This window comes from Schistocerca serialis, chromosome 2, assembly GCF_023864345.2.
Source record: "Schistocerca serialis cubense isolate TAMUIC-IGC-003099 chromosome 2, iqSchSeri2.2, whole genome shotgun sequence".
Taxonomy (NCBI): domain Eukaryota; kingdom Metazoa; phylum Arthropoda; class Insecta; order Orthoptera; family Acrididae; genus Schistocerca; species Schistocerca serialis.
The window spans coordinates 288,975,710-288,993,923 of NC_064639.1; the positions used below are offsets into that span (position 1 = coordinate 288,975,710).

At 47.1% G+C, this 18,214-nt stretch overlaps 1 protein-coding gene and 1 pseudogene across 1 annotated transcript in view; one reads left to right on the forward strand and one right to left on the reverse strand.

Annotated features, from left to right (window-relative positions):
- LOC126455913 (homeobox protein unc-4 homolog) overlaps positions 1 to 18,214 on the reverse strand; it is a 476,524-nt gene that overhangs the window by 403,373 nt on the left and 54,937 nt on the right. The window lies entirely within an intron of this gene.
- LOC126459619 (5S ribosomal RNA) lies at positions 10,835 to 10,952 on the forward strand (annotated as a pseudogene).

Consider the following 18,214-nt stretch of genomic DNA (forward strand, 5'->3'; position numbering starts at 1 on the left):
TTTAGTTAGTATTAAGATTCCTTTACAGGGAGTGCAGTGGAGCTGACGCTGAAATCATTAAGTATTTGGTTATATCATCGCTACTCTCACTGAACTCTTCTGAACTCTACATGTCAAGTGTGGTCTGACGTCTCCTTACCAGCAACAGGTTCTAGGTTCAAACTAGTCAATTCCCTAAAAAAACACGCTCAGAGCGTCGTTGCGCGAAAGTGGTAGGGAGACACGATATAGAACAAACAGACACCACGCAGAATGTTTAGACACTGTATATAGAGAATAAAATTTTCTTCGTTGTGATTGGCTAAAACGAGCGAGACAGAAGCTCCTTGTGTCAGCAAGAACTCGAAGGTCAGGGCTGGTAGCATTAAAGTCCGGTAGCGGTGGCACAGCGGACAGTCCTATCGGCAGCGACCCCCGCCAGTTATGTAAGTTATTGTATTATAAGGCTCAAATGGCTCTGAGCACTATGGGACTTAACTACTGAGGTCATCAGTCCCCTAGACTTAGAACTACTTAAACCTCACTAACCTAAGGACAGCACACACATCCATGCCCGGGGCAGGATTCGAACCTGCGACTGTAGTGGTCGCGTGGTTGCAGACTGAAGCGCCTAGAACCGCTCGGTCACACCGGCCGGCTGCCACTGTCTCCCAAGCCGTACTCATCTGGTCTTAACGTTCGTATGCGCTGTGAAAATGAGTGAAACGTAGTAGCAGAAAGCAGTCGGAAGACAGCGAGAAACTGACTGTGCTTAACGTCTTGGAGAAGTTTCAAGAAAAAAACAACGTTGCTACTGACACGAAAGATTTCAGAAAGAACATGTGAGTTTACCGGACTTTGTCTCGAGTATGTCAAGTGCGCGGAACGAAAAGAAATCACGGGTAGAGTGTCTAATCTTGGCAAAATATTCCGGACCATGTGCAGCTGGAGGCTTGAGTCGTGGTTCTGGCGGAAACTTAGGAGACGCAATATTTGGGAAACGAACGTATTGTTGTATTTTAGAATACTTACAATTGACTGGCTGTTGTACCCATGACACAATCATTCCGATAATGAATATTGCAACAGTTTACGCAAACACACACACACACACACACACACACACACACACACAGAGAGAGAGAGAGAGAGAGAGAGAGAGAGAGAGAGTATTTAAGGGCACTTGGTTTCACAATAAACAAACACTGATCATAAGTAAAAATAGTTTGAAGATGCAAGAGATCGTAGTTTTGCCAAATCACAATCTTTGACACATTAAATTATAGAATAAAATATTTATGCACTTACAGCTTTAGATGGTCATCTATGCATCTATGTAGTCGTCGCTAGTATGTCATTCACTTTTGCATTACGGTATGTAATAAATTTTTATTTATCTGTAACTTTTTTCTCTAAATCCAAATTACCTTTTTACTGGGGACGTGTGGAAATTTCTGCGGTTTGCAATGTTCAATTGCGCCCACTAGCTATGTTTGCAAATGCTTTATTCTGTAATTCAATGCAATGCAATTATGGTTTCATTGTTCTCCCAACTGTATTGCGTGGAATTTGAAGTTACGCTGTTTGCCTATTGTTCATAGTTTTTTGCTAACCACATATACGGGGAATCAGACGTTTTGTTCTTCAGATGTTAAGATACGCCAATGCTACAGCTGCAGCTTACTACTGCTGGTGAAATGCATCATTCGGTAAGGCAATGTGCGAGTTATGTGGCTGCAGCGTAAACTAAACGCTGCGCGGAGTGGCCACGCGGTTTAAGGCGTCATGTAACGGACTGCGCGGCCCCTTCCGCCGGAGGTTCGATGATGATGATGATTGGTTTGTGGGGCGCTCAACTGCGCGGTTATCAGCGCCAGCACAAATTTCCAACCTTTTCTCAGTCCAATCTCACCACGCGCATGAATGATGATGAAATGACGAGGACAACGCAAACAGCCAGTCATCTCGAGGCAGGTCAAAATCCCTGACCACGCCGAGAATGGAACCCGGGACTCCGTGCTCGGGAAGCGAGAACGCGACCACGAGACCACGAGCTGCGGACCATAGGTTCCAGTCCTCCCTCGGGCATGGGTGTGTGTGTTGTTCTTAGCATACGTTAGTTTAAGTAGTGTGTAAGTCTAGGGACCGATGGATGACCTAAGCAGTTTGGTCCTTTAGGAATTCACACACATTTGAACATTCCGTAAACTAAAGCTACCGTACCAACCGTACGCGACTGTACTCGACGGGGCGTGATTTATGCCCCACGAGCTGTAGACTACAGTGAGGTAACAACGGATCTGGAGGAATGCATAGCGCAGTGTTTACTTTCCTGTTAGCCTTAACGAAGAACAGAGTATAATCTCCGTGATACGCATCGTGCGCTCGTGACACTGGAACTAGGAGTCAGAGAGAGACAGACAGGGGGAGAGGGAGAGGGAGAGGGGGAGGGAGAGGGGGAGGGAGAGAGAGAGAGAGAGAGAGGGAGAGAGAGAGAGAGAGAGAGAGAGAGAGAGAGAGCAGCACTGACCACCCACCGTCGCAGTCCGCAGGACGCGGGCAAGAAGCGCCGCCGACGCCGGCGTGGAATGCGCCGCCCCGCCTCTGCCGGCATTAACGCAATTAGCCCGGGTCAAATGGAGCCACGCGCCTGACGTCACGTGGTCGCCACGCGGCCTGCACGTGCGCCGCCTCGCTTCGCGCAGGTGAAGCTGCCAGCACACGTGTGGTCGACACCTCCGCAGACAATATGTTCGCCGCTCTTCTCTTCTGACAGTTGTTCGGCTACAGTCACAACAGCGTGCGTTACTGTACCTATGTCGACGTTGTTTACGCTAGGTGGCTATGGAGTGAATTACTTGAAGGAATAAAGCAACCAGCCACTTTTTTGGATGCTGTATTTTTACAACAGAACACGTTTCGACCCTTTACCCATCTTCGTCTGGCGCAATATGTTCATATCTTCATCAGTATAACTTTTTTATCTGATCCTTTTTTAATGCTACAGCTGCCCTCTCCAAAACAACAATTCGTTTAGTTACCGTTCCTCATGATACAAACACTTTTAGTTTGGCCGACACACTGATACAGCTCAGCATTCGGCATGTGAAAATGATGTGTTTGTTTATGTCTCAAATTCTATCTAAAGCCAAGTTACAGTTTTAGAATGTGTAAGAGAACAGTAGTGGCGGGCTACTAAAAACATGCATCGCGCAACGGATGATGACTGCTTATTCCATGAGGGTCATGCAACAAGTCTTTCATGCCACCTTCGGCGGTAATCGAAGGCACCACGGTAGATGTACATAATATGAACATTATTGCAGCCCACCAACATCTCTTCATGCATGACGTCTCCCCCAACAGCGGTGGCATTATCTTCCAGCTAGAATACTGTTCGTCTCAAGCAACCCGAATCGTGCTACAACTGTTTGAGGAGCTTAATAGTGAACTCACGCTGACGTCTTGGCCAGATCGAAGCCCGACGGAACTCATCTGGGTCACTATCCGAAGCCAGCTCCGCGTCCAAAAACCGTTAGTTCGTAATTTAAGGAGATTGCGTGACCTATGACATATTGTGCCACATACATCTGGGAACCTACCATGAGTTTATTAACAGTATCGCTGCTATAATGCGTCGATAGGTTGACCAAAACCGTATTAACCAGGTAGTCATAATATTTAGTCTGATCACTTATGAATTTCCATGTTTCCCATGTACCTTTCTGAGAATATTTTACAGATCCTTGCTGAGCACTAGCCCACGTCGATGGACTAGCGCCCTGAAAGGCTGCAGGAATGATTCCAGCAAGGTAGAAGCGTCTAGACATGAGCTGACCATACCTGCGACCGGCAACAAATCTAATATGGTTCTTGAGTCCACAGGTATAATCAGGTGAGTAACGGAAAACAGAAAGAAAAGTACCGTCCACTAAAGAAAACTTAACAGAATGACTGAATTCGCGAACGTAGGCTGAAAGAAACTGCGTTCCCACGTAGGTGTATTCTGCAGACCTGGCTTCACAGTCACAGTTGTCGGTAATGTACTGGTAACGATGACCGCACACTTCGAGTTTATGTTGTGTAAATTAGCGAAAGGACAGATAAGTGCGAGAACAATCGCATAGTCAGCTTATCGTCTTGTGCATCCAAACTGCCGACAATGTTAAACCAAAGACTGGAAAAGAAAATGGAAGATCTGTAAGATGACGATAATTTTGGTTTTCGGAAAGGTAATGGTAGCAAAGAGGCAGTTATGAGGTTACGAATGATAACGGAAGCAAGACCAATGAGAAATCAAGAGACGTTTAGAAGATTAATCGATCTAGAAAAAGCTCTCTACAATGTAAAATGGTCAAGATGCAACGTATACAGAAAAATAAGACAGAAAAATTACAATGTAAGACCAAGAAGTGTACAAATTAAAAAGTGTGTAAGACAGGGATGTAGTCTTTCGCATCTACTGTTCAATCTACATATTGAGGAAGCCGTGACAGAAATAAAAGAAAGTTTCAAAAGTGAGATAAAAATTAAGGGTAAAATGACCAGATTCGATGACGATATTGCTGTTCTCAGAGAAGGTGAAGAATTACAGGATTTTTTCAATGGAATCAACAGTCTGACGAGTACAAAATATGGACAGAGTAAACAGAAGAAAGACGAAAATAATTAGAAGTATTAGAAATAAGAATAGTGATTATATATCAAAATTGGGAACTGCGAAGTAGACGAAGTTAAGGAATTGTTCTACCTCTGGAGCAAAATAATGCGTTATGGATGAAGCAAAGAGGACAAAAAAATGGCTCTGAGCACTATGGGACTCAACTGCTGAGGTCATAAGTCCCCTAGAACTTAGAACTACTTAAACCTAACTAACCTAAGGACAACACACACATACATGCCCGAGGCAGGATTCGAACCTGCGACCGTAGCGGTCGCGCGGTTCCAGACTGTAGCGCCAGAACCGCTCGGCCACCAGCGGCCGGCGCAAAGGGGACATAAAAAGTAGATTAGCACAGGCAAACAGGACATTCCTGGTCACGAAAAGACTGCTCAACCATTGGCCTTAATTTGAGGAAGAAATTTCTAATTATTTAAGTTTGGCGCACAGCATTTCTTGCTACTGCGTCTTGGGACGAGGGAAAACCGGAAGACAAGAGAATCGGGGCGTTTGAAATATGGTGCTGCATAGTGATGTGGACTGATGAGGTAAAGAATAAGGAGGTTCTGCACAGAAAACAACGAATGGGAAACACTGATAAGAAGGAGGACAGGATGATACGACTTGTGTTAAAGGTATCCTGGGCCGGCGGCGGTGGTCTAGCGGTTCTAGGCGCTGAGTCCGGAACCGCGCGACGCTACGGTCGCAGGTTCGAGTCCTGCTTCGGGCATGGATGTGTGTGATGTCCTTAGGTTAGTTAGGTTTAAGTAGTTCTACGTTCTAGGGGACTGATGACCACAGATGTTAAGTCCCATAGTGCTCAGAGCCATTTGAATTTGAAAGGTATCCTGGAAAACCCTCCATGGCGTTAGAGGGAACTGAACAGGATAAAAAGTAATTCGTGCTGGGCCGTATCGAACCAGCCGTAAGTCTGATTGCTCAATAACTAAATAAATAAAGAAATAAAGAAATAAATTTTAAAAACAAAAAAAATTATTGCAATGTCCAAGTTGTCAAAGTTTGTTGTTGCTACAGTTCTAAAATCAATTGTATGATACGTGTAAGGTGTATATTTCTAATTTTCGGTCGAACGCTTTTGAAATGACGTATTTCTCTGAAATGCTTCTTCCTGGAATTTATGATAAAGGGAAGTGCACTCATGTTCAGAAAAAAATAGAACAACTTGGCGACTGGAGATAGGACGTTCATGTTCACAGGTCATATACATTAGTAAGTTCTACAGAAACGATTAGCATTTCAGTCAGCTGGATTCAGCCTGGGTTCTATTGCCTAGTATGGCTCTGAGCACTATGGGACTTAACTTCTGAGGTCATCAGTCCCCTAGACTTAGAACTACTTAAACTAACCTAAGGATATCACACATGTCCATGCCCGAGGCAAGATTCGAACCTGCGGTCGTAGCGGTCGCGCGGTTCCAGACTGTAGCGCCACCCCGGCCGGCCTTCGTCCAACACGAACAGAATTTCCTGGATGTATGCATCACATTGTCTCATGCCAATAATGCGCCAACTCGCTGGTTTGAAGGAACGTTTCGCTCATACCTCTGCGAAACGGCCTGCACGTCTGCTCAAGTCACGCTGATCTACCACGTTCGGTTTATAGCGACAACGAGAGCCGCAGGCACATTTTACCTGTACGTGGTGTTGCGCCGCGATATCGATGTTGACCTTGAACCCGCGGGCCGACATGGTTCAAATGCTAATCATTTCTGCAGAACATGCTAATTTACATGTCCTGTGAATATTAACGTCCGATCTCTAGTAGTTCAAGGTGTTCTGTTTTTTCTGAACATGAGTGCAGTAAGCACTGCTGTAAGCAATTTATTATTATTCCACTACGAGGGGCGTTTGAAAAGTCCGTGCAAAAATAAAAACTACTTACGTGTTTGGGGTAAACATTTTTTATTTTTCGACAGTCTTCTTTTAGACTTATTCACATCGTCCAACGCTATTCTAATATGTCGAGCCCTTCCGAATAGTAGAAAATGTCCAAGTCTGCAAAATAGCTATTAGTTGCTGCAATCACCTCCTTGTTTGAATAAAATATTTGTCTCGCCAGCCATTTCTTCAAATTGGGGAACAAATAATTGTCCAAGGGAGCCAACTCTGGAGAATAGAGGGGATGTGAAACGAGTTAGAATCTTATTTCCATTAATTTTGCGACCACAACTGCTGAGTTGTGTGCTGGTGCATTATCGTGATGGAAAATGACTTTTTTGCGGTCCAATGGCCAGCGTTTTTCTTGCAACTCGGTTTTCAGATGGTCCAATAACGATGAATAATATTCATCCGTAATAGTTTTACCCTTTTCCAGATAGTTGATGAGGATTACCCCTGGCGAATCTCAAAAGACAGTCGCCATAACATTTCCGGCAGAAGGACTGGTCTTTGCCTTTCTTGGTGTAGATTCTCTCTTGGTAACCCACTGTTTAGATTGTTCTTTGGTCTCAGGAGTATAGTAATGTATCCGTGTTTTATCCACAGTGACGAAACGACGCTTAAAGTCCAGCGGATTCTTCCTGAACCATTGCAAACTATCCATGCAACACTTCACACGATTCCTTTTTGGTCAAGCGTGAGCAATCGCGGAACCCATCTTGCGGATAGCTTTCTCATGTCCAATGCTTACGCAAAATATTATGTACCTGTTCATTCGAGATGCCCACAGCACTAGCAATCTCATGCACCTTAAATATTCTGTCATCCATCACCATACCATGGATTTTATCAATGATTTCTTAAGTCGTAACCTCCACAGGGCGTCCAGAACGTTCAGCATGACTTGTCCCCCTATGGCCACTCCGAAAATTTTGAGACCACTTATAAACTGTTCTACTCGAAGGTGCAGAGTCACCGTAATGTTCATCAAGCTTCTCTTTAGCCTTATGAGGCGTTTTTCATTTCAGAAAGTAATGTTTAATCACCACACGAAATTTTTTTTCGTCCATTTTTTGACAATCACTCGACTTCCTTGATTCATACGAATGCCAAACAAAGAAATAGACCAATATGGCTGAAACTTGGTGTGCGTTCTTTCCAAAGATGCTAGTAACTAAACATGACAGAGATACGCGCTGGTGGTGCCATCTCTCCGACTTTGCAAGGACTTTTCAAACGCCCCTCTTAATATAATACACCACCGCGGTACCATAAAAATAATTTATATGTAGTGTATCTGGAGGGGACGGGGGAAGTGGAGGAACATACACTACAGGCCATTAAAATTCCTACACCAAAAAGAAATGCAGATGATAAACGGGTATTCATTGGACAAATATATTATACTACAACTGACATGTGATTACATTTTCACGCAATTTGGGTGCATAGATCCTCAGAAATCAGTACCCAGCACAACCACCTCCGGCCGTAATAACGGCCTTGATACGCCTGGAAATTGAGTCAAACAGAGCTTGGATGGCGTATACAGGTACAGATGCCCATGCACCTTCAACGCGATACCACAGTTCATCAAGAGTAGTGATTGGCGTATTGTTACGAGCCAGTTGCTCGGCCACCACTGACCAGCCGTTTTCAGTTGATTAGAGATCTGGAGAATGTGCTGGCCAGGGCAGCTGGCCCGTACAGGACCTGCAACATCCGGTCGTGCATTAACCTGCTAAAATGTAGGGTTTCGCAGGGATCGAACGAAGGGTAGAGCCACGGGTCGTAACACATCTGAAATGTAACGTCCACTTTTCAAAGTGCCGCCAATGCGAACAAGAGGTGACCGAGACGTGTAACCAATGGCACCCCATACCATCACGCTGGGTGATACGCCAGTATGGCGGTGACGAATACACGCTTCCAATGTGCGTTCACCGCGATGTCGCCAACACGTATGCGACCATCATGATGCTGTAAACAGAACCTCGATTCATCCGTAAAATGACGTTTTGCCATTCGTGCACCCAGGTTCGTCGTTGAGTAAACATCGCAGACGCTCCTGTCTGTGATGCAGCGTCAAGGGTAAGCGCAGCCATGGTCTCCGAGCTGATAGTGCATGCCGCCGCAAACGTCGTCGAACTGTTCGTGCAGATGGTTGTTGTCTTGCAAACGCCCCCATCTGTTGACTCAGGGATCGAGACGTAGCTGCAAGATCCGTTACAGCCATGCGGTCAAGATGCCTGTCATCTCGACTGCTAGTGATGCGAGGCCGTTGGGATCCAGCACGGCGTTCCGTATTAGCCTCTTGAACCCACCGATTCCATAATCTGTTAACAGTCATTGGATCTCGACCAACGCGAGCAGCAATGTCGCGATACGATAAACCGCAATCGCGATAGGCTACAATCCGATCTTTATCAAAGTCGGAAACGTGATGGTACGCATTTCTCCTCCTTTCACGAGGCATCACAACACGTTTCACCAGGCAACGACGATCAACTGCTGTTTGTGTATGAGAAATCGTTTGGAAACTTTCCTCATGTCAGCACGTTGTAGGTGTCGCCACCGGCGCCAACCTTGTGTGAATGCTCTGAAAAGCTAATCATTTGCATATCACAGCATCTTCTTCCTGTCGGTTAAATTTCTCGTCTGTAGCACGTCATCTTCGTGGTGTAGCAATTTTAATGGCCAGTAGTGTAGTAAAGTGTGACCTCACTACCCAGAACCGAACCCTCGACGCCGGACGGGGGTCATTACGTACCCACGTCTGGGGATGTTCGGGGTTTAATTCACGGCTTCGGCACCAACTTTGTTGATTCGTAACTACAACCACCACCGCTTCTCCCTTGCCGGCTAAACACTCGAACCAAAAATTTTCCACACTAGGATTCGAACCGGCATACGTTCGAATCGAGTGCTAACGCACAAGCGTGTGTTAGGGACCTCGGCTGCGGAAGCGGGCTCGAAACTCAAACAGATGTTTAAAAAAGGGACGCCGATAACAGTTTGGTTCTGCTTCCACAGGAAAGCTATAAATGATTTATAGGTAGCTTAAAAAGCGGCTCGCCGCTTTTGCCACGATAAAACGGTTACGGATCACCCGAAATGAAAAAACTTTGTAAAATCAAAGTTTTTAACGTCATGCAGAGTTATCTCATTTACCGCTCGTAAAGTGATCTGTTATTGGGTGCTGCGGTGTGTGAGGGAGTTAGGGGTTTACAGGTGTGCTTGTGTGGGGTGGGGATGAAAGGATGTAGATGTGTTGGAGATGTGCGTGTGTGCTTGTGATCGGTGTCAAACCTGAGGATCAGCGAAACTAATTAGCGAGTGCTGGCCGTGTCACCGAGCGGGCGGCGGCGACATTTTGATTCGTCAGTTAGCGGCAATTACGGTATTAGAGGCGCGATCGCGGGATTAGCTAGCGCGGTATCGGCCGTGACGCGGAATTGCTGGCCGGCTTACGGCAGCTGTGATTGCGTGTCGGCGCGACGCGGTGGTACTCTCCCTGCAACCGGCCACGCTGACACTGTGCTGAGAGCCCTTTTGTAGTTGTCAGATTAAGCCTCCGTCTACATTTGCACACACGCGCCGCAAACGACAGTACGTTGCGTGGTGAGGAGTACCGTACTTTTCGGACTATAAGACGCACTTTTTTCTCCGAAAACTTACCGAGCGAGGTGGCGCAGTGGTTAGACACTGGACTCGCATTCGGGAGGACGACGGTTCAATCCCGCGTCCGGCCATCCTGATTTAGGTTTTCCGTGATTTCCCTAAATCGCTCCAGGCAAATGCCGGGATGGTTCCTTTGAAAGGGCACGGCCGACTTCCTTCCCCGTCCTTCCTTAATCCGATGAGACCGATGACCTCGCTTCTGGTCTCCTTCCCCAAAGAACCGAACCGAAAACTTGCCTCCAAATTTCAGGTGTGTCTTATACTCGAAGTTAATATAAAAATGTCCACTGTTTGATTTAAAATTTCCGCCAGTCTTAAAAATTACCGTATATTCGATGCTGCGAGAGACCTTTCTCTATCTGGAAAAAATGGATTCACATGGCAGCAGCAGTGCACCGATACGTCGAACATGAGTTGCGGGGATTCACAAGCTTGCTTACACTGCTTCCCTCTCGCCCCGCCATCACAAACCCAGAACACTGTCTGGCATGTTATGCATCATTGCAGCCTACGGTGCCAGTGAACTTGATTTAAAAGCGATTTGTGTTATCGCTGACAGTACAATTTCTTAGTAGCTAGTTCCGTAATGGAGAAAAATAAAAGGTATTCATAAGATGGCAACGGCCATGCCGCAGTGGTAACACCGGCTCCCGTGAGATCTCCGAAGTTAAGCGCTGTCGGGCGTGGTCGGCACTTGGATGGGTGACCATCCAGGCCGCCATGCGCTGTTGCCATTTTCGGGGTGCACTCAGCCTCGTGATGCCAATTGAGGAGCTACTCGACCGAATAGTAGCGGCTTCGGTCGAGAATACCATCTTCCGACCGGGAGAGCGGTATGCTGACCCCACGCCCCTCATACCCGCATCCTCCACCGAGGATGGCACGGCGGTCGGATGGTCCCGGTAGGCCACTCGTGGACTGAAGACGGAGTGCTATTCATAATATGCGGGCTATAAATTGCAAGTAGAGCACATGCAGAAGAACATGGGAACAGAGCAACCGCGTGGCATTCAGTCCTCCAACAGTAAAAACCTTTCGCGTATGGTGTGATAGTAAAGAACTGAAAAAACTAAGGAAGACTAAACGTGCAAACAGAGGACTAAATGCAAAATGGCTATAATTAGAACATAACGTACTGAAACGGATTCACTGTCAAAATGGCATTGGAATGAATAAAAAAGTGATTCAAATACACTCCCGTAAGCTAACGATACAGTGAAACTTAACAGACTTTAAGGGTGGAGTTAGATGGTGCAACAGATTTAGAAGCGCCATGGGCTTGGCAAGCGAACCAAAACCAGAATATATCAGAAAACGCCACTAGAGTATGAAGAGCCGGCCGTTGTGGCCGAGCGGTTCTAGGCGCTTCAGTCCGGAACCGCGCTGCTGCTACGGACACAGGTTCGAATCCTGCCTCGAGCATGGATGTGTGTGATGTCCTTAGGTTAGTTAGGTTTAAGTAGTTCTAAGTCTAGGGGACTGATGACCTCAGATGTTAAGTCCCATAGTGCTCAGAGCCATTTGAACCATTTTGAAGAGTATGAAGAAAAAAATGTCTTTCCATCGCTTTATTATTATTGAACCGAAGGGCCCAGGTTCGCTTCCCGGCTGGGTCGGAGATTTTCTCCGTTCAGGGACTGGGTGTTGTGTTGTCCTAATCATCATCATTTCATCCCCATTGACGCGCAAGCCGCCGAAGTGGCGTCAAAAATGGTTCAAATAGCTCTGAGCACTATGGGACTTAACAGCTATGGTCATCAGTCCCCTAGAGCATAGAACTACTTAAACCTAACTAACCTAAGGACATCACACAATACCCAGTCATCACGAGGCAGAGAAAATCCCGGACCCCGCCGGGAATCGAACCCGGGAACCCGGGCGTGGGAAGCGAGAACGCTACCGCACGACCACGAGCTGCGGACGAAGTGGCGTCAAATCGAAAGACTTGCACCCGGCGAACGGTCTACCCGACGGGAGGCCCTAGTCTCACGAAAAGAAGAAAGAAACATACAGCATGTGACTTGAGTAGTAGCACTGCTAGTACAGTGCCACAGGAATCGTCCATGCGATGGTCAAGACTACGGTAAGTTTTGCGGTCTATTTTACACTGATACCCGTACAACATCCAAACGGTGCATCAGTTGAAACCTCATGGTATGCAGGAACGTTCTGAATTTGCTCTTCGGTTTCTGGCATGGATGGAAGTAGATGACTTAAGACCGGGCAATATTCTATGGTGTTATGGGCCACATTTTACACTAGAAGGTGCAGTCAGTATACAAACTGCCGAATTTGGATTACCGTTAAACCATCTGCTGTGCACAAAGAACCATTACACTTGCCGTATGTGACTGTGTGGTGTGAAGTGACAAGCACCGTTAATCTCGATCCGTTCTTCTTTGAAGTGAAAACATCCAGAGGACCTGTCAAAAGTACCGTAACGTCTGCACGTTATGGAGACCTCTTTGTACAGCATGTATTCTTGCATTGGAAGAGTTAAGCTGTGTGGGAACCACAGTTTTCATGCAAGATAAATGTAAATATCGTGCGATAGGGCCTCCCGTCGGGTAGACGGTTCGCCGGGTGCAAGTCTTTCGATTTGACGCCACTTCGGCGACTTGCGCGTCGATGAAGACGAAGTGATGGTGATTAGGACAACACAACACCCAGTCCCTGAGCGGAGAAAATCTCCGACCCAGCCGGGAATCGGCCTCGAGCCCTTAAGATTGATATTCTGTGGCGCTGACCACTCAGCTACCGGGAGCGGACTTCATGCAAGATATGACACCATCTCACGTCGCTCGCACAGTGAAAGATATGTTTATTGCAACCTTCGACGAACTTCTTTACTCCAGAAGATTCCCAGATGCATGGCCTACAAAATCACCTGATTTGAATCCATGTACCATTTATCTGTGAGGATATCTAAAAGAACGCGTTTACCAGGGACACGTTCGGTCTCTACCTTATCTGATACGTTTCTCAGATTCCACCAGAACCACTACGAGCAACTGTTGATCAAGTCGTTTTACGGATACGGCATGTAGTCGACTCTCTAGTGCTGTTGCATTAACTAAGCCAGATTTGTGGCTGGTGGCCAAATTTGGAACTAATTTTTTTCCCCCACCTAAATGGTTCCGCATTAACGAATTAGAATATCTACCAAGTTCCTCTGTTTTACGATTATTTCAGCCCTCACTGGAAGACTGTGAATAGCTTCACTTTAATTATAAACGGTCCGCAGCGCGTGGTCTCGCTGTAGCGTTCTCGCTTCCCGAAAACGGGGTTCCAGGTTCGATTCCCGGCGGGGTCAGGGATTTTTCCTACCTCGAGATGGTGTGTTGTGTCGTTTTCATCATCATCATTCATCCTCATTACGATCGGAGGAAGGCAATGGCAAACAACCTTCGCTAGGAACTTGCCTAGTACGGCGGTGCGGGTCCCCCGCATCTCTGTTAAGGAGTACTGGACTTCTTCATCATCATCATCATCATCATCAATTATAAACGGTATACCCAAGGGCTCCGGTATGTCATCGGTAGCAGGGTGAAGTGTCTCGCGGTGAGGAGTGAATCTGCAGAGAAGGTGTAACAGCATTCCCACGTGAAGCGGTGTTTTTCGGCCGAGAAGTCCAGAATGCAGTTGAGTACTCGCATACGGATTCGAGTAGCCTCGCCGCAGGCCTGAGGGGTGTAGCGCGATGGCGGCGGGTACTCCTGGGATCGCGAGCGCCACCTAGGCGTCCCGGGCACGGGGCGTGCGTGGGTGGCGGCCCGCCGCGGCCCCTAATGGCCCACATCCTGGCGGCTGGGGGCGCCTAATTGTATTAACGAACCCCCACACCGTCCAGCGCGGCGCGCTCCAGCCACCACGCCGCCGCGTGGGCACCCCGGCACGCAGCGCCGTCTCCTCTCCGCTTGTCTCCTCCGCACTTCACTGCGGCGACGTGCGGTGCCGGTAAATCATCGACGGTGATTACGATTTCATCATCGACGCGTGAACATCGATGGCCGACAGTAATCGCCTTCAAAAACATCGATGTTTTCAACATCTGTGTTAAACGACGAATTTGCAGAAGGGCGTAAAAAGCAACAGACACTATTTGATCAAAACTATACTGTAAACCTATTAGTGGACATTAATACGGGGGGTCTCCACCCCTGCCTTTGAATCGGCTTGAACTCAGCTGGCGACACTACCAATGAGGTGCCTGAAGCTCTGTGGGGGATGGCACCGCATTCTTTCTCAAAACCGAAGCAAGACAAGGTACTGACTATTTATTTATGTACGCATTGCAGTCTGTTGCCTAGAAAGCTAACACAGGCCATACAGTCACATTTTTGTGGATAGTAGTAAATGTTTACTGACGAAGCAAAACATTATGACCACCTGCATAATACACTACTGGCCATTAAAATTGCTACATCACGAAGATGAATTGCTACAGACGCGAAATTTAACAGACAGGAAGAAGATGCTGTGATATGCAAATGATTAGCTTTTCAGAGCATTCACACAACGTTCGCGCCGGTGGCGACACCAACAACATGCTGACATGAGGAAAGTTTCCAGCCGATTTCTCATACACAAACAGCAGTTGACCGGCGCTGCCTGGTGAAACGGTGTTGTGATGCCTCGTGTAAGGAGGAGAAACGCGTACCATCACGTTTCCGACTCTGATAAAGATCGGATTGTAGCCTATCGTGATTGCGGTTTTTCGTATCGCGACATTGCTGCTCGCGTTGGTCGCGATCCAATGACTGTTAGCAGAATATGGAATCGGTCGGTGCAGCCACGTCTCGATCCCTGAGTCAACAGATGTGGACGTTTGCAAGACAACAACCATCTGCACGAACAGTTCGACGACGTTTGCAGCAGCATGGACTAGCAGCATGGACTGCCAGCTCGCACACCATGGCTGTGGCTACCCTTGACGCTGCATCACAGACAGCAGCGCCTGCGATGGTGTACCCAACGACGAACCTGCGTGCACGAATGGCAAAACGTCATTTTTTGGATCAATCGAGGTTCTGTTTACAGCATCATGATGGTCGCACCCGTGTTTGGCGACATCGCGGTGAACGCACATTGGAAGCGTGTATTCATCATCGCCATACTGGCGTATCACCCGGCGAGATGGTATGGGGAGCCATTGGTTGCACGTCTCGGTCACCTCTTGTTCGTATTGACGGCGCTTTGAACAATGGACTTACATTTCAGATGTGTTACGACCCGTGGCTCAACCCTTCATTCGATCCCTGCAAAACCCTACATTTCAGCAAGATAATGCACGACCGCACGTTGCAGGTCCTGTACGGGCCTTTCTGGATACGGATACTGATTTCTCAGGATCTATGCACTAGAATTGCGTGAAAATGTAATCAAATGTCAGTTATAGTATAATATATTTGTCCAATGAATACCCGTTTATCATCTGCATTTCTTCTTGGTGTATCAATTTTAATGACCAGTAGTGTAGTTGTTTGTCCATTTTTGCAACGAAATACATCGCTTATTCCGTGTATCAGGGATCCGACAGTTAATTGACAGATTTGTGGAGGTAACTTGCATTAGCTGTCTTCTCGAAGGCCGTGTAATTCACGTAATGTATGAGCCGCTAATTTGCGTACGAGGTGATGGCGCCCGATAGAGATCCAGAAGGGTTCCATAGAATCCACATCAGGCGAATTTAGTCACCGCGACATGAACGTGAGTTCACTATAACGCTCCTCAAACCACTACACCACGGTCCTGGCTGCGAGACACGGACAGTTACTTTGGTGTAATATAACATGGCCGTCGGGGAAGACATAAACCATGATGCGACGCAGGTGTTCCGCAGCTGCCAGTGTGTCGTCGACTAGTATTACAGGTCCCTCGCAATCGCAGGAGATTGTCTCCCACAGCATATTTCTGCTCCCACCAGCCTGCGTCCGTGGAGCTGTGCACGTTTCGAACCGACGATCACCTCGATGACGGCGTTTGCGGATACGATTAGCTACCTAATGTAGCAAAAAGGGGCTGTGATTCACCCGAAGAGCCGAGCTGCGCGGAATGGCTGATTGCGTGGCTTGCCCTGCCGGAGGTTTTAGTCCTCCCTCGGGTATGGGTGTATGTGTTGTTCGTAGCATAACTTAGTTTAAGTAGCGTGTAAGTCTAGGGACCGATGACCTCAGCAGTTTGGTCCCTTAGGAATTCACACACATTCGTACATTCGAAGAACCGACACGTTTCCATTAATCGACGGTCGAATTCCGAAGGTCCCGTGAACACTGCAGTGGTAATTGACGACGTCATTGGGTCAACATGTGAACATTTAGGCGTGGTCTGCTGCGGAACTCCATATTCATCCATGTACGACAAACGGTGTGTTCCGAAACACTTGTGCGTGTACCAACATTGTGCTCTTTTGGCAGAGATGCCACAGGCACCATTTGTCCTGCTTTGAAGCGCACACGTGTCTGCGAACCCCATGTTCTGTGAAGAGTCGTCTACGTCCAACCATTTAGCGCCTAGCGGTAGTTACACTGTCCTACCTCTTTCCGTAGATGCCCACGACAGTAGCACGTGAACATTCGGCCAGCTTTGCCGTTTTCGAGATACTCATTCACAGGCTCTGCGTAATAATAATCTACCCTTTGTCATAGTCGCTTGTCTCAATGGATTTCCGCCTCTGCAGTCCGTATTTTCGCTAGGGCAATCCCCTATCTGTGTCTGCTCGGCTTACATACTTTTGTGACCGCGTTACTTGCCCGCAACGCCACCAGGCGGCGTCCAACTCGCGGTGAGCAGTGATCATATTGTTATGCCTCATCAGTGAATTTATTAATTGTTACTGGTACTTAAAAATATTAATTCAACAAAAATGCTACAGCTGCAATTATTCTCTACCACTACAAGACTACAATTGACAAACCATTAACCACTCACCAAGCTATTCATATTACTTTAGTGTTACAGATTCTGTCCTGTTTACGTTCATTTTTTAGGGTAAATCTAAATTGTTCGTATTTCATTCCGCCGCTCGATCCGCCCTCATACTGCTCCAATCAATATCCATTGTCCGCTGGATTCCTGGGCTTAGCGCAGCACATCCGCAGCGTTTGCACTTTACAAGCGATTCCACGTTTCATTGTAACGTCTTAGAATTCACAATTTCGTGATAACTTTCATCAGTGTAAAGTAGATTCTTGAAAAACCATTTCATTCATTGCTCGCCGACCTCAGCTGTCTTTTCCCCATCTGTAAAGTACCTCGTCTGCCGTGCGAAGTCTTCCTTGACCTTCCTCGATACTGCGAATGCAGTTTCGTCCAAGATGTGCCAGGCTGACTTGTTCCTCTGGGCTGCTCTGGGATCCAGCGTCCTTAATGCCCGAGGACCATCATGCGCTACATCTTCGTGGGGAACTCAGTCAAACAGTGTGTGTTAGAGGAGTGCCCAAATTTCCGCAGGCGCAACTATGATATGATCAGTCTGCCTTTCCATTTTGTACAAGTGCGTAGCGAACGGACCATGATCAGTCCATTCGACGGCTGAAGAAATTTCATTTTGAATCTCTTCCTAGCCAGCCGCTGTGGCCGTGCGGTTCTAGGCGCTTCAGTCTGGAACCGCGCGACCGCTACGGTCGCAGGTTCGAATCTTGCTTCGGGAATGGATATTTGTGATGTCCTTAGGTTAGTTAGGTTTAAGTAGTTCTAAGTTGTAGGGAACGGATGACCTCAGATGTTAAGTCCCATAGTGTTCAGAGCCATTTGAAGCATTTTTTCAATCTGTTCCTGATTTTAACGATAAATTTGTATGTCCTCCTTCCGGTGCCTGAAGAGTCCCATTCATCGTGCCACAGTTGCCACATGCGACTGTAGTGGTATCAGTTACAAGTATCATTCGTACTTCCATTTCATTGTCTCTCTTTAACCATTAAAATGCTCCCCTTCTTCTAATCCCCCAAATCCAGTGAACATATTCCCAGAGTTGCTAACAATGTGTCATGCGGTA